This window comes from Engraulis encrasicolus, chromosome 23 (assembly GCF_034702125.1).
Source record: "Engraulis encrasicolus isolate BLACKSEA-1 chromosome 23, IST_EnEncr_1.0, whole genome shotgun sequence".
In the NCBI taxonomy this organism is placed as follows: domain Eukaryota; kingdom Metazoa; phylum Chordata; class Actinopteri; order Clupeiformes; family Engraulidae; genus Engraulis; species Engraulis encrasicolus.
Window position 1 is genome coordinate 37,658,706 of NC_085879.1, and position 15,000 is coordinate 37,673,705.

The window sequence follows — 15,000 nt, forward strand, 5'->3', positions numbered from 1 at the left end:
AGGAGAGGAGAGGAGAGGATAGGTGAGGAGAGGTGGGGGTTGGAGACAGAGAAGGAGGTCCCATCTGCCAGATATCTCCTGGTCTGGGTGGAGGAGGAGGAGGAGGACAGTTATGAAAGAATTGCTACTTGTCATCACGTGTGTACCTACCTGCCCACATTATTGCCATGGCCACACTGTGTAATATTCAGCAATCATATTTCTATTTTTTCCTGTCCTTTCTTCCTTCTTGTTTCTCTCTCTTTCTGTGTCGCTTTCTGTCTTTCTGTCTCTTTCCCTCTCTCTCTCTCTCTCTCTCTCTCTCTCTCTCTCTCTCATTTCTGTCTGTCTCTCTCTCTCTCTCTGAATGTTACTTCATCGCGCCATTGTCCTGTATTCCAAGTATATGAAATAATGTGTTTTGAAATTCAAATTCTCTCTCTCTCTCTCTCTGTGTCTCTCTTTGTCTCTCTCTCTCTCTCTCTCTCTCTCTCTCTCTCTCTCTCTCTCTCTCTCTGTCACACAGACGTGGCTGCCTTCACAGCATCTGGTCAGCCCCTCCATTCCTCAGTCTTCTCATCTCATCTCCACACACTTGGGGGCTGTTATAAATCTCGAGGAGGTGAGTGTTATTGTTACAGCTTCTCATTATAACGCCGTCTCCACTAAAGGATGTTGACTTTCTTGTCTGTTTCATCCGCTCTTTGTCTAAGGGATTTGGAGGTAGCTAGCGTTTGCAACGGGTGCCAGGAACATCACTTCATAAAGCCACGACACGGTTTTGTTTTCCAATAATTGAGAATGTTTCCCTTTTGATCCAATGGATTAACACCTTTCCAGTTCTGTAATTTGCAGAATTCTATTTTTTATTTCTTTTTGCCCCCACACCTTTTCATTCGCATCAAGTTCTCTGTCTCACTGTGTTTAGAAATATCATCTTTTTCTTCTTCTTTTGGCTTCATGATTTTTGTTTTTTCAATTTGCGGTGTTTAATTAGAGGCTTTGTTTACGTTCCTTATCTGATGGCTATGATGAGATCAGAGTATTTAAATAAACATATCTTTCCACAGTGCCATGACATGCCTTGTTTATCTTCTTTTTATTTAAAAATCAGCCATGATCCTACATTAGGAGGGCAGTGTGTGTGTGTTCCTTATCTGTGGGCCACAATCAGGTCATCAGTCATTAAAACGCAACACATCATCTTGCTTAAAGCCCTTCGTGTCAATTCGCGTGAACACGACAGGGTCTTAGCAGCACGTGAACGTAAGCTCAACATTACCATGAAAGCAGAAAAGCATATGAATATTTCATCATGGGCCCCCAAGTTATGAAAAGCTGACCGGCTCGACAGTTGAGTCGACAGGCTTTGTGTGTCGTAAGGGGTCACGCTGGCTATTCGCTCACAGCTCAATCATTTGACAGCGGGCAGTGGACCACATGAGAATCAGTGTAAATCCACAGCCAGCCAGCCAACTCTCTCTCTCTCTCTCTCTCGCTCTCTCTCTCTCTCTCTCTCTCTCTCTCTCTCTCTCTCTCTATTTCTCTCTCTCTTTCTCTCTCTCTGTCTCTTTCCTCTAATGTGGCATGTGCCCTTCCTTGGCTCTCGCCTCTTGGTTGCCATGACAGTGACATATGGGGATAATAACGTGGGCTAAAAAGGCCAATTTTGGGGTGTGTGTTTGGGCCGGCTCTCCAGAAGGGACGACACCCAGGCGTTTCCGGCTGATTAACTGTCGAGGTGGACAAGGAAAAGGCCGAAGCCTTGGCTTGCCAAGAAAAAGGGTGTGTGTGTGTCATGCGGTGTCCAACTTCAATAACTTCAACTCAAGTATTTTTTTTCCTTCTGTCTCTGTCTTCTTGGCCCTGGATGCCAAAAAGTGTTTGAAAATACTGTATTTTCTTTCCAGATGCTTCCGAGGATTTTGGTTTTTTTGAGGATGAGAGTCAATGACATGTATTATGACATCCGTTATTTAAGAGAGCTGGAAGCGTTCTCACTTTCCCTCGCAGGGATTTCTGCATCAGTTCCGTTCTGTTCCACAAGCAGTGCAATCCAGACTCTTTTTTTTTTTACCTGCTAGGATTTTTCCAACGCTAATGCATAGTGACATTGACAGCAGATCGCCGTTTTTGGTGACCTACCTCTTCCTCGTCAAACCAAATGTCATTTTGTAACGCCGTTGCAAAACGCAATGCAGCAGCACCACTCCCATCTCGTGTCCTCTCTGAGATGAGCAATCACTCTGGACGACTGTTCTGTTATGCAAGGGGTGTCAAAAACCTGGTTCAGAGTACAAAACCTTGCCAGTTTCTAGCCAAAACCCGGTGACATCACTGAATAACTGGTCTATCTGTCGTGAGGACAGGATAGGATCAGTTGATTCTGAGATGGTCAGATGAAAACTGTGGCTGGAGTGTTACTTTGTGAACCTGGCATTGACACCTTTGGCCAATCCCAACGCTTGTCATCTGGAGGTGAGAATCTGGTCAGTGCTGTCTGTGCTGTATGAGTCTGGTTGCTGCACTGATACTGTTTTCAAGCCGACCAGAATGGTGCTGTTGCCATTGCCCGTTCCCACACCAGTGACGTTTGGATCTAAAGTGCTTACCCAGTGGTGTAGTCTACTTTTTTATGGTGGGTATACTGTATATTTGAGCATTTTTTGAAGTGGGTATACTGTATATATGTGTGCTATTCAAATCAATGGATCAATCAATTTTAAGTGGGTATACTGAAATCCCTGAAATTTAGAAGTGGGTATACTCTGTAATACCCGCGTTCTACGTAGACTACACCACTGTGCTTACCTACAGTAAGAAACTCCCACTCCAAACTTTTCCGTATGTCACCATTCGTTACATGGATGAACCTGGATTTTTTCCTGGATTTTTTTGGTTCACGTCACAAACCAGCTTTGCATTTCCTGAGCGCTTAAAATTAAAGAGAGAACATGCCGGTCTGTTCAAGATTAGGTGCCGGAACGGGAACAGGCACCGGCACAGTTCTCTGTTGGCCTGATGCGAATCTTGAGTGAGAGTGAGGTCTTCTGCAATCAGCGAACAGCAGGGACCTCACAGAGGGGCCATCTCAATGCCAAGTGTTCTAGCCTTGCTAGGACGTGAAACGCCTGGTGATTGGATACTCTGTAGAGTTCACCAAATAGTATCCAATCACTGGGTGTTTCACGTCCTAGAAAGGCTAGAACACAGGGCATTGAGAAAGAGTAATTGGTTGAGAAACTCATTAGGGTCAGCTGAAATTAGGGTTGCATGAAATTTGTGGCAGGGTTTTAACTTCTGAACCTGGGATTGACACATCATCTGCCCCAAAGGACTCTTGGTGGGAGAGTCTCTCTGTAGGAACGACGTCTTGCAATCAGCGAACAGCCGGCCCTGTGTGTTTATTTTATATATTTTTTTTAGGTGAAAACACTACTGTGGGTTGTTTGGTCCTGTAAACAACCCGAGAGATGAATGATCAATTCCCAACTCAGTGTGTTTCAAATTAGCCTGCAATGTTAAATGGCTCTGACTACCATCAATCATAACTTTTATTTTTTAATATTCCTGCTTTATGTAGGATTTTTTCCCCACTTCCTTCCCACACACACGCTCCCTCATTGTACGCATGGATGAAATAGTATGACATTTTTGTTGATAACACACTACAGGCGAGGCGGTGGAGACTGTGTGTGCGTGCGTGTGTGTGTGTGTGTGTGTGTGTGGTGGGGGGAAGGAATGGTGGAGGAGGTGGCAGTTGGCGACCGTGCACAGCAGTTTATAAATCAGTTTGTGTTTAAGTTTGCAAGATGAATCCGCCTGCTGGATCGCCCCTGATCTCCCGTTTTTATCTCCCGAGAAAAGGCCCACGGACGAACCCCCCTGCGAGAGCCAATCCTCTACCTCCTTCCGCCTCACCTCTCTCCTAGGGCCTCATCTCCCACAGCAGGGGCGGAGCTAATAGGTAGGGTGAGTGGGGCTCTTTAGCCTGGGCCCTGGGCCCTCACATATTGCTTTTGTTGCCCCGATCTGGACCATTGCAGGGGTATATTAGGGGGCCCTATCAGTGATTTGCCCTGGGGCCCTGTGTGCAATTGTTCCGCTAATGCCCCGCACGCTGGCACGCCTTCTCCATTTCTTTCCCCCCTCTCTTCTCTTCTCTTCCAGGCGCATAAGATGAATTGGCCGTGATGCGCCTGATCTGTTATCTCCGCCATCGCAATGTGGCCGTGTTGACTCTGTCTGATAAGCTTCTGTTCGTCTGAGGGGGTCCACTGATCTTTGCCATGCAGCCCTGTTCTCCAGCCTTCCCCCCAGCTCTGCTGCACTGGCAGCCCGCGCCGGGGATGAGTAATGCCCTCCACTTATGCCGCCATATCTGGTGGAAGGAGCCGCTGCGCCACTTTCGTCAATAAACATCACAAAGCAACACAGGCGCCCAGGCTCTGAGAGTGAGCGGGAGCGAGAGAGAGAGAGAGAGCGAGAGAGAGAGAGAGAGAGAGAGAGAGAGAGAGAGAGAGAGAGAGAGAGAGAGAGAGAGAGAGAGAGAGAGAGAGAGAGAGAAAATGAAACATTGCGCCGCTTCTGCTGTGCTGTAGACGTGCAGTGTGGTGCTGTACGGTGCTGTGTATGTGTCTCTTTTTTATTTTCATTATTATTATTTGTTTGCCCTTTTGTACCTCTATTAGAGGGAACATATTTTCCACACGCCTGCACAGTATGTGTGTCTGTGTGCTGTGCTCACTGCTCACACACCCGCTGCTCCTCCTGATAGAAGATGACAGTTTGATCTTGTCATAAGTCTGTAATTAACTAATGGGAAAAATGCCCCTAATGGCAGCCCCTTTTCATTATGTTGGGCAAAAACGCCAAATTGAAGCGCAACCCGCAATTATCTGAGGTCTCACATTAGCTCTGAACAGCAGTGAACCTGCTCACAACACCCCTCCCTCATCCTTCTCCTCCTCTTCCTCCTCCTCCTCCTCCTCCTCCTCCTCATCCTCATCATCATCCTCATCCTCATCCTATTCTTTCTCTTCCTCGCGGGAAATCATTGGTCCGAGTTGAGTTTCCAAGGTTACGCCTGGGAGGGAATTTGAAAAAAAAAAAAACTCTCTGATAGAACAAAAAAAAGATGTAAATTATAAATGTCCTCACGTCTTTGGGTTTGTGCCCCAAGCTTGATGAACTTCTTGAGCTGTTCATTTTCATCCTTTTCCTTTGATTTCTCTCCGGTCATGATACCTTTTAATCTATTGATCACCTCGAGGGACTAGGCGGTAGGGATATGACGGCGTATTTAAAGTTAAGTAAAAAGAGCAGATGGATTTTGGGTTTTCAGACGTGACGGTATGAAAGTAAACAAAACATGAAATGACTACGGTAGTTCATGTTGTAAGTATGATGATGGTGCTCGTGAAGGGTTATGGGTTGTTAAATTATTTGTGCACTGCACTTAGATTTTTATATTTATTTCATAAAATAGAATGTTTTCTGTTCAGACTAAAGGCATTTAGCAAAATGTCTAAGTGAACATAATTAAATGTCAGTTTTGAATTGATGGCTTGTGACAGTCAGGCATCAGATTCAATAAGCGATTGATTTGATGCATAACAAATGGTCTGTTGTAGCTTTCTGACATGTCCCCGGTCTTTACGCATTGGCCCTGTCATTCATCAGCTAAAGAATCAAACAAGATGTCAAGAAGTTAAAACGCCAGAGGCTGTCACCACAGCCAGTGCTCCTGGCAGCTTTTACCCGGGCCCTGGGCATAAACATCTGAAATGACCCCATCCTCAATACTGTACATACGATGTAATGGGGATCCAATTCTGAAATCTTCGTGGTCCGGGAAAACTGACCCAATTGTGCCACTGTCGTGCCGAAAAGCGAGTCCCTGCCAGAACACGAGTGCCCTCATTGAAACCAATGGAAACCAATGACCAATTTTTCAGATATTTTTTTACCCATTTTTGCAGACAAATCCGACACAATTTAAGATGGAAAGCCTATCAATAAAGCATCTACATTATTTCTGGAAGTATTACAAAGAGCTGGTTACAATTTCAGTATTAATTCCATAAAATAATCGAAGAATTGTCATAACAAATGTTACGGTTTCATTCAAATAGCTCATATTAAGTGGAGGACGAGTAATGTTTCATAAGCATATGTTTCGTTAATAAATTATGTAATTCATTCTGCAAAAATTTGCATAATTTTCTCTCAAAAATGTAATTGGTTTCAATGAGGGGACTCGTGTTCTGGCAGGGACTCGCTTTTCGGCACGACACCCCCATGTCTGCGGGCCTGACCAGAGCTGTACTGTAGGCCCAGACCTCATCGTAGTGCAGACACCCATGGCTAATACTGTCGAGCTATTGCATGCATGCTAGCAGTGTTTCCCCCTTGTGTTTTCTAGCCAAGGCGGCCAGCTTAACAATACATCACTCCACACCGACCTTCACGAACCTGTCCCAGCGCAACACTAAAATTAGACTTGGGCTTTTTATTGGGGGGAATGTAGGAATATGTAGGACAAAATGCAGTTCATCAGCTGCTTTCTTACTGCTGTCAACTGGAAAAAAGTAATCCCCTCCCTTCTACTCATATCAACCGGAAAAAGTGACGCAAAGCATGGATGTACTTTGTACCGCCGTGTATTTTATTTTTTGAGTGATGTATTTCTCAGACATAACCTCACACCCTCAGGTTAACCTCTAGCTCCATGTACTACCAAACTCCCTCCAGGAAACACTACAGTACGTGGTGTGTCTGATATTAACTGAGGAGAGGAGCAGAGGTACAGCATGTTAAAGGGAGACTGGCTGCAGGCCTGCCGACAGGGGGTTAGTTGGGGTCAACACAAAGGGGTCAGTGGTACCGGGACCAAGGTAGAGGAGGGCCCCCCAAAATGGAGTCTATATTACATTCTATGCACTGAGAATCAGATGATTTTGACCCGGTGCGATGATTTTGTCTCCGCCCCGGTCGAAGCAGTCAGTGGTCCTGGCTGTCTGTCTGTCCTCTCATGGCTGAACCGCGGGCTGTCTGTCTCTCTGTCTGGCTGAGTCAGTCTTAGTAGTATGGGCTCGTCATCTAGCCATAGCCCAGAGACAGGCCTCCTGAAAACCATGGGACACCGTGTGTGTCTGAGGTATTAATGATGCACATTGTTCTCTGAACACGCACTGTCTTTCTACTGCTGTTCCTCTCTGTTCTCTTCAGTATTCCCTCACTGGGCTTTGTGGATCTGAAGCAAGTTTAATGTCCTCAGGTTCAACATATCATTTCCCGATTTTTTTTCTTCTTCTTCTTCTCCCCTTCCTCTTCTCTTCCCTTCCTCCCCTTCACTGCACCGTCGTGTAGCCCCCAACCATCGAAATCCTTGTGCTTCATAATAATTTGAAATGTTTTATATATCTATATATATTCCAATTTTTTAAAGGTCTCGCTTACATTTTTCCCCTCTTCTTCTTCTCATGCTTTTTTTTTTATTAATGACATGCATGCCCACAGCAAGTGCTGCCTTGTATAATAACACACAATTCTCTCTGGAGCGCGGGGAGCTGGGATCCATCCTAAACTCTCCACCAACCGAGCTCACGTTTGTAAGCCTGGAACCCACACATGCATTTCACTGTGGGGAAATAGAGAGATGGTAGGAGGGAGGGGTTGAGAGGAGGAGGAGAAGGAGAAGGAGGAAGAGGAGGAGGAGGAGGAGGAGGAGGAGGGGAAGCTGTGGTGATGGGGGAGTTGTGGTGATGGGGGAGTTGAATGGTTTGGAGGACGAATTTTTTTCAAAGAGCTGAACTGAAATTCCCCTTCCTGAGAACGAGTGTCATTAATAGTCATTACACATTTTGGCACCTTCAAGTCAGAGAATGTAAGCGTTTCTCCTTGCTACTTGGAGAAGCTCTTGTGTTTGTGTGTGTCTGTCTCTGTCTCTGTCTCTGTCTCTCTCTCTCTCTCTCTCTCTCTCTCTCTCTCTCTCTCTCTCTCTCTCTCTCTCTCTCTCTCTCTCCTTTTCTGTGTTTGTGTGGTAAGAAGAAGAGGAGGAAAAAAGGAGACATCCCCTCAATTATGAATGTGCAACGTAGAACACGCGTTATGAGGCTGAAATATGATTGTTTTTCAGTCTGCCGTGCCGTGTAACTGGGACAGCCAGAGAGCGTCCCTGCTTGCCTCTCTGTCAGCAGTTTTACTGATGCACGTGTGCTAGTTTAGCTCTCTATAAAGCCACTCGTATTACATTGCCACCACACATTACTTACTTTTTTAGAATGCCACCACACCGTCTCCACCCCACTTGTAAACTGTGGTTGCTCTGTCTGATCTCATCGGCCCACACCTGCTGGTGCGCTTAGATCTGCATTCAAGTTGCACGCTGTGCTGCTACCTGCCTTTAATAACAGGTGTGAATTTGTATATGTTTTTGTTTTGTGCCTGAAATGTGTGTGTGTGTGTGTGTGCGTGCGTGCGTGCGTGTGCGTGCGTGTGTGTGCGTGTGTGTGTGTGTGTGTGTTTGTTTGTGTTGGCAGTGTGTGTGTGTGTGCGCGCGTGCGTGTGCGTGCGTGCGCATGCGTGCATGTGTGTGCGTGCGTGCCTGTGTGTGCATGCTTGCCTGTGTGTGTGTGTGTGCGTGCGTGCGTGCATGCGTGTGTGTGTGTGTGTGTGTGTGTGTATACTACTCACGTACATGCCCGTTCCCCCTGTCTGGCATATGGGTCTAGAAAGGCACCCGCAGCTTCTGGGTCTTCCATTACCACTTGGCTCTGTGGAGTAAATTGAAGTGAGCGGTGGCAGGGGCTTTTTGGAACAAGTGCCTCTATGGCTGTGACCCCTCTCCTATAACCACGCTAGACACCCCCGCACAGCCCCCCCCCCCCCCCCCCCCCCACACACACACACACACACACAACTCCACCACCAACCCTCCACCCCCAACCCTCCACCCATAACTCCAGCCCCAACCCTCCGCTCCCTTCCACACTCCCAGTCCCCGCTCCCCTTCATTCACGACAGAGCCCCCAATCCCCACCCCCATCCCCACCTCCACCCAAACACCACCCCCACCCCCCACCCCCCACTCCCCACCCTGCACCTCCAGCCCTCCTCATTCTCCATCCTGCACCTCCAGCCCTCCTCATTCTCCTCTTTCTTCTGTCTCGCTGTGCTATGTGCCTAAGTCCCTGTTACTCACCACAAAGCAATCTTGGCCCCATATCAGCCTTCCTCTGCTCGCTCACAAGCCAGCTCGGCTCAACTCTGCTCTGTGGCTGTGGAGCATTGTGATTTGGAAACACATATACCCCCGCTAAGAGAGTCATTTAGACTGTTGACGGCTCGGCACGGCACGGCACGGCACGGCACGCTCCCTCCCACCCCTGCTCTTTTTTTTGCATCCCCATTTCAAATGGTGCGTGCAGACGCCGGTGCAGACTTGACCAAACGAGCCCCGAGCGATGCTAATGGACAGCTGGACTCCATCCGAGACAGCTGACTCGCCTGAGGAGCCTTAAGTGTTTGTTATGGAGAAGAAGAACAGGAAGAGGAGGAAGGTCTTGATTAAAAAAAAAAAACCTGTCTATGCCACAAGAAAAATCCTCCCACGCTAGGTTGTTTACAGGTGTATTATTTATATTTATATATTTTTAAAAATAGTTTAATTTGGCCTTTAATGTCTTTATTATTACAGGGCGGTCGCGGAGAAGGAGGAAATTAGCGGGGAGAGAGAGACGGAGAGAGAGATGGGGAGAGAGAGACGGGGAGAGAGAGACGGGGAGAGAGAGACGGGGAGAGAGAGATGGGGAGAGAGAGACGGGGAGAGAGAGACGGGGAGAGAGAGAGACGGGGAGAGAGAGATGGGGAGAGAGAGAGACGGGGAGAGAGAGATGGGGAGAGAGAGAGAGACGGGGAGAGAGAGAGACGGGGAGAGAGAGATGGGGAGAGAGAGACGGGGAGAGAGACACGGGGAGAGAGAGAGAGACGGGGAGAGAGAGAGACGGGGAGAGAGAGACGGGGAGAGAGAGACGGGGAGAGAGAGACGGGGAGAGAGACACGGGGAGAGAGACACGGGGAGAGAGACACGGGGAGAGAGACACGGGGAGAGAGAGACGGGGAGGGCTCGGCTAATGACCTCGGGCCAGAATAGAACCTGGGTCGCCTCCTGTGTAGCAGTCCAGTGCCTGGGCCTATTATTTATGTTATATTTGGAAATATTCCCACTCTTCTGCTCATCAGGTCGTACGTGAGCCTGAAAGAGCAGGTACTGAGCTCTGGGCCGTGTTTTCGCACAATCAGAGTGTAATTTTCAGTCTCTTTGTGCATCATCATCACCGATACGACGCACACACACACACACACACACACACACACACACACACACACACACACACACACACACACACACACACACACACACACACACACACACACACAGCTCCCACTTAGACGCTGTGCCTGCCGTCTGACGCATCCCAAATCAGCCCTCTCTCCGGCTCATCTGTGCCTGTGTGCCCATTTTCTTTCCTTCTGTTGTCATGGTTTCATTTGAGAGAGAGAGAGAGAGAGAGAGAGAGAGAGAGAGAGAGAGAGAGAGAGAGAGAGAAATGTAAGTGCAGTGTAATTGTTCTTCCAGTGTTCCAGTGAGCTCTTTTCATCTGCGAGCGTGGAGGGATGATGTGTGGCTGGCTCTTGTCGAGGCAAAGATCCATCTCCAGAAATCTGTCATATGTATTTATTTTCACTCTCTCTACTCCGTCTTTCTCCATATCTCTGCTTCTCTCTCTCGCTCTGACTCTCTCTCTCTCTCGCTCTGTCTCTCTCTCTCTCTTGGTATCTCTCTCTCTCTCTCTCTCTCTCTCTCTCTCTCTCTCTGTCTCTCTCTGTCTCTGTCTGCATTTCCCTTCAGCATTATATTTTTGTGCAGGTTTTGTTTTTTAGGAATATATATATATAAAGGCAGCACTTTTTCCCCCCGTGCGATCTGATGAACTTGGCGGCCCCTGGAGAGAGCTTGCGAGTGAACATTTAGCTGTAGCTTTAGGTGTCAGCATTTCCAAAAACACCTCTCTTATCCTGGCCAGCCTAATCTTTCCTCCACAGTTCCTCCACCTCCATTATTTTTCAACTTAAAAAGAAACAAAACAACTAACAAGAAAGGAGGAGGGGAAAAAAGTATGCCGAGGATGTTTGCGCTGGCACATGGTATAAACTACAGTGCTTTGATAAAAAAAGAGGAAAAAAATGGCAGCACAAAATCCATTACAGCCGTGGGATGCTTGTCGGCATTCTTTATTTTCCCTGTCTCTCCTGCTTTTCTTCTTGTTTGCCTTTGCTCTACTTTGGCTTATGCTCACAAACAGCCAGATGAAGCGTTCCAAGTTTGTGATTACTCACAGCACACACCTGCAGTATCGATCGGCACCCTTATCCGGGTTAAGACCATAGGCAGCGTTGGTTCGTTGGTTAAGACCAGCTGCCTGCCGAACAAACGAACGAACGAATGAACGTATGCCCATCCGAGCGCACCCGTTAACACCGAGGTTGCTCCCGCACCGTATGGATTCCCAACGGCACATGAACACACTAACTGTGTGTGAAATTAGTCATGGTGCAAGCGGTGTGTGAAGGAAGGTAGCATGAATCCTGGAGAACCTGCTGCTAAGGATTGTGGTTTTTTTTGTGCACTGCTGAGTGAGACAAACAACCATCTACCGTGCTTTCAATGATGTTACCTTTGACAATTCTCTGCCTCTGTGCTGCCCGGCCGGCTGTGCAGGTGCCATGATATTTCTGCTTTTGGCTCCTGGTGACATTCAGATTGCCCAAGAATTTGTATATAGACATGCCAGAAGTACCCTTTATCGATCCTGAAGAAGACCTTTGACTGTATTGGTTGCTGGTATCCTGACACACACTGCTTTTGGCTACTGGTACTATGCAAAGAGCTCCACAATAGATTGCACATAGACTCACAAGACACGTCAAAACTCCCCTGTATCGATCAGGGTTCAGATGGCATAGACTGTACTGGTTAAGGCTAGAAAGCTTGCCCTGCCGAGCGTACCCTGTTACACGGAGGCCACTGGGTGTATAGATTTTTATACAATGCACACAGTGTGAAATAATCATGCTGTGCAAGCAAGGTGCAAGGAAGGTGAACTATATAATCTGTTTTCGGGAAAGTCAGCTTTTGGGATTGAGGTTTTGGTTCAGTGGTTTAAAGGCGCCGGGACAGCAGATCGCTATTTCTCCGAAGCGAAGCGCTCCACACACACACACACACAGCAGACCGAGATGATGCCTTCGAATCAAAGTGGATTATCTCAATGTTTTTCTTTTGTATGTAGGCCAAGCATCTTGCACGCGCCTATTTTTAGGGAGAGAGGCGTCATGAGGAGTCATCACGGGTTAGGCTAAAGGGTGCGTAATCAAAATCGTTACCGACACGTCAGCTCATAATTTTCCTATTCATCAAGCATCAAGCATCCTGTGGGCGAACGATAACAAAGGTGGTGGGAAGAGGGGAGAACAAAGGGACTAAGAGTGAACTAGGTTATCTATGTACATATAATTTTAACACAAAACATCAAGAGATTATTCTAATCCACAGGAATACATAAACAGCCTGAATATGCATGTCTTATCTCCATGAGTAAGGTTAAAGGAGATGAATAAGGAGAAAACATTTTCCGATATGGAAATAACGGGGTTGTTTATTGTTGCTTTTTATGAGGTTGACATTATAAAGTAAAATAACTACTGCATGTTAAAGCAGGACTTAAAAAAAAACATGGGGCTGGATGTTCTATGCAAAGACATAGATAAGGTATGTAGATTCAACCCATCCCAAAATTCCAAGTTACCTAAGATCCCAAAACATTTTCCTATATGTAGTGAGATCCTGTCACAATAATGCAACCATGTTAGTAGGCTTTAATGAAGCAGAATATGTGGTTGGACGTTCTATGCAAAGACCTACTGTAACTGTAAATGCAACCCACACCAAAGCTCTACTGAAAAGTCCCCAAAGACAACCCCCCAAGCCCCTCAAGAATACGGCAAGAATGCAGCAATGTTAATAATTGTACCACTTGTGTTAGACTGTATTGTATAATTTTGTCTGGGTTCATGCTAAAAAAAAATGGGCAACTGTTGTTTACGGTAGTTGGACGCTTTAAATATGCCTTTTCTACCCAGACATCCCATGGAAAAAAGCACTGACTCAATGATTAGTTCAGTTTGTGAAGCAGAACACTGGTTCAGGGGAGAAATTAACAGTCATTGTTACATTGATTGTATGATTTCAACTCACTCCAAGATGATTATAACCTGAAGGTTGTGCAGGGAAGAAAAGAGAAGGAAAGGAAACGATTGTTGCATTGATGTTCATTGGCTTCGGAATGATGCCATTTCCTACATGCCGTGCCTTCAAGCGGTAAGAGACAGTTCTGATGCCGTCTTAAATGAAGTCTTTTTTATTATTATTGCTTTTTCTTCCTCTGAATATTTTTTTCTCCCAGTCTTCGCTTTCTTTGTACTTTAATCAAAGCGATTCCCATTCTGTTACAGCAAAAGTAGGAAATTTAAGTGAGGTCGGAACCGCTGGCAAGGGGTAGTGGTCCTCTCCTCTCCTCTCCTCTCCACTCTTCTCTCTGCCATCTTCCCCTACGCCACCCTCCCTCCTCTCTCTTCTCCTACTATCTCTATTCCTCCCCTCTCCGCTCCTCCCTTCCCTCCCCTGGAAGAACAATTACACTGCACTTACATTTTCGTCTCTCTCCTCCCCTCTCCTCTCCTCTCCCTCTCCTCCCTTCCCCCCCTCTCCACTCCCCTCCTTCCCCTCCCCTTCCCTCTCCTCTCCACTCCTCCCCCCGCCTCTCCTCCCCTCTCCTCTCCTCTCCCTCTCCTCCCCCCCCCTCTCCACTCCCCTCCTTCCCCTCCCCTTCACTCTCCTGTCCTCTCCTCTCCCCACCTCTGCTCCCCTCCCTCCCTCTCCTCCTCTCCTACCCTCTCCTTCCCCTCCCCTGTCCTCCCTTCCCTCTCCTCTCCTCTCCTCTCCTCTCCTCCCCTCTCCTCCCCCCTCCTCCCCTCTCCTCTCCTCTCCTCCCCTCCCTCCCCTCCCCCTTCATCTCCTCTGGGTGATAATGAAGAGGTCTATGCTGGTGTTGAACCGGTGACTTCCTATAAAAAGCCAGAGGAAGAGTGGCTTAGCTCAAGTATCTCCGTCTACGACAGCTGGGCCTCTGCGACTACAGAGACACACGAACACACACACGAACACGCACACTCACTCACGCACACACTACACACAGAGCGCAGTGGCCAAAATGGCAAGCGCTCTCAGAATGGGGGCGTCGGTGTCAGAGAGGAGGTGAAAGGTCAGCTGCATCCCACCGCAGCTCAGGGGTCGGAGGTCAGTGAACAGGTGGCACGAGCTCGCTGGCACGACTCCTCTCTTCACAGGTCAACGCCGGAACGCCGCAGAGCTGGAGAGCAGTGGCGGCTCGACTCCGCTTGACTCGGCTCTGCCAAAACACTCACAGGTCTCTGGGTTCAAGTGTGAAGGGTTAGAAAAGACGGGCATTTGATGGGGCCGTTGGTCCTCACTCCTTGCCAGGGTTTACGCATCCTTGCCAGGGTTCAGACACTGCAGTTGAGTTGCTGAGTTGCAGTTGTAGTTGAGATATTCGCAGTCAAGACTGAAACTCATGAGTTCTTTCTAGGCAAAGGCTAGGCCACTCCTGTTTTTTTTGTTTGTTTGTGTTTTTGCGTCGAGCCAGCAACACCCTCCACCAGCTGCAGCTGCGATGGCCTCTTTGCAGGATGGGCCCTGGGTTTTGTTTGTGTGCTACAGCTGAGATGAATTACTGTATTCGCTCTGATTTCAATAGAAGTGTGTCTGGTTGTGGCGTTCGTAATCTAATGAGTGTGTACTGTGTGATGTCAGATGTCTTTACTGCAGTCTTTGAAAAAGTTTTTTTTGCTGATATTCCTGTTATGCCTTCCTTTGTA

General features: G+C 47.4%; 1 protein-coding gene across 1 annotated transcript in view; it reads left to right on the forward strand.

Moving 5' to 3' along the window:
• The window catches only part of enox2 (ecto-NOX disulfide-thiol exchanger 2), a 514,981-nt gene that overhangs the window by 98,516 nt on the left and 401,465 nt on the right, over window positions 1–15,000 (forward strand). The window contains exon 3 of the mRNA XM_063189793.1: window positions 506–601. The gene's annotated coding sequence lies outside the window, so the exon portion shown is untranslated. The remainder of the gene's footprint in view (window positions 1–505; window positions 602–15,000) is intronic.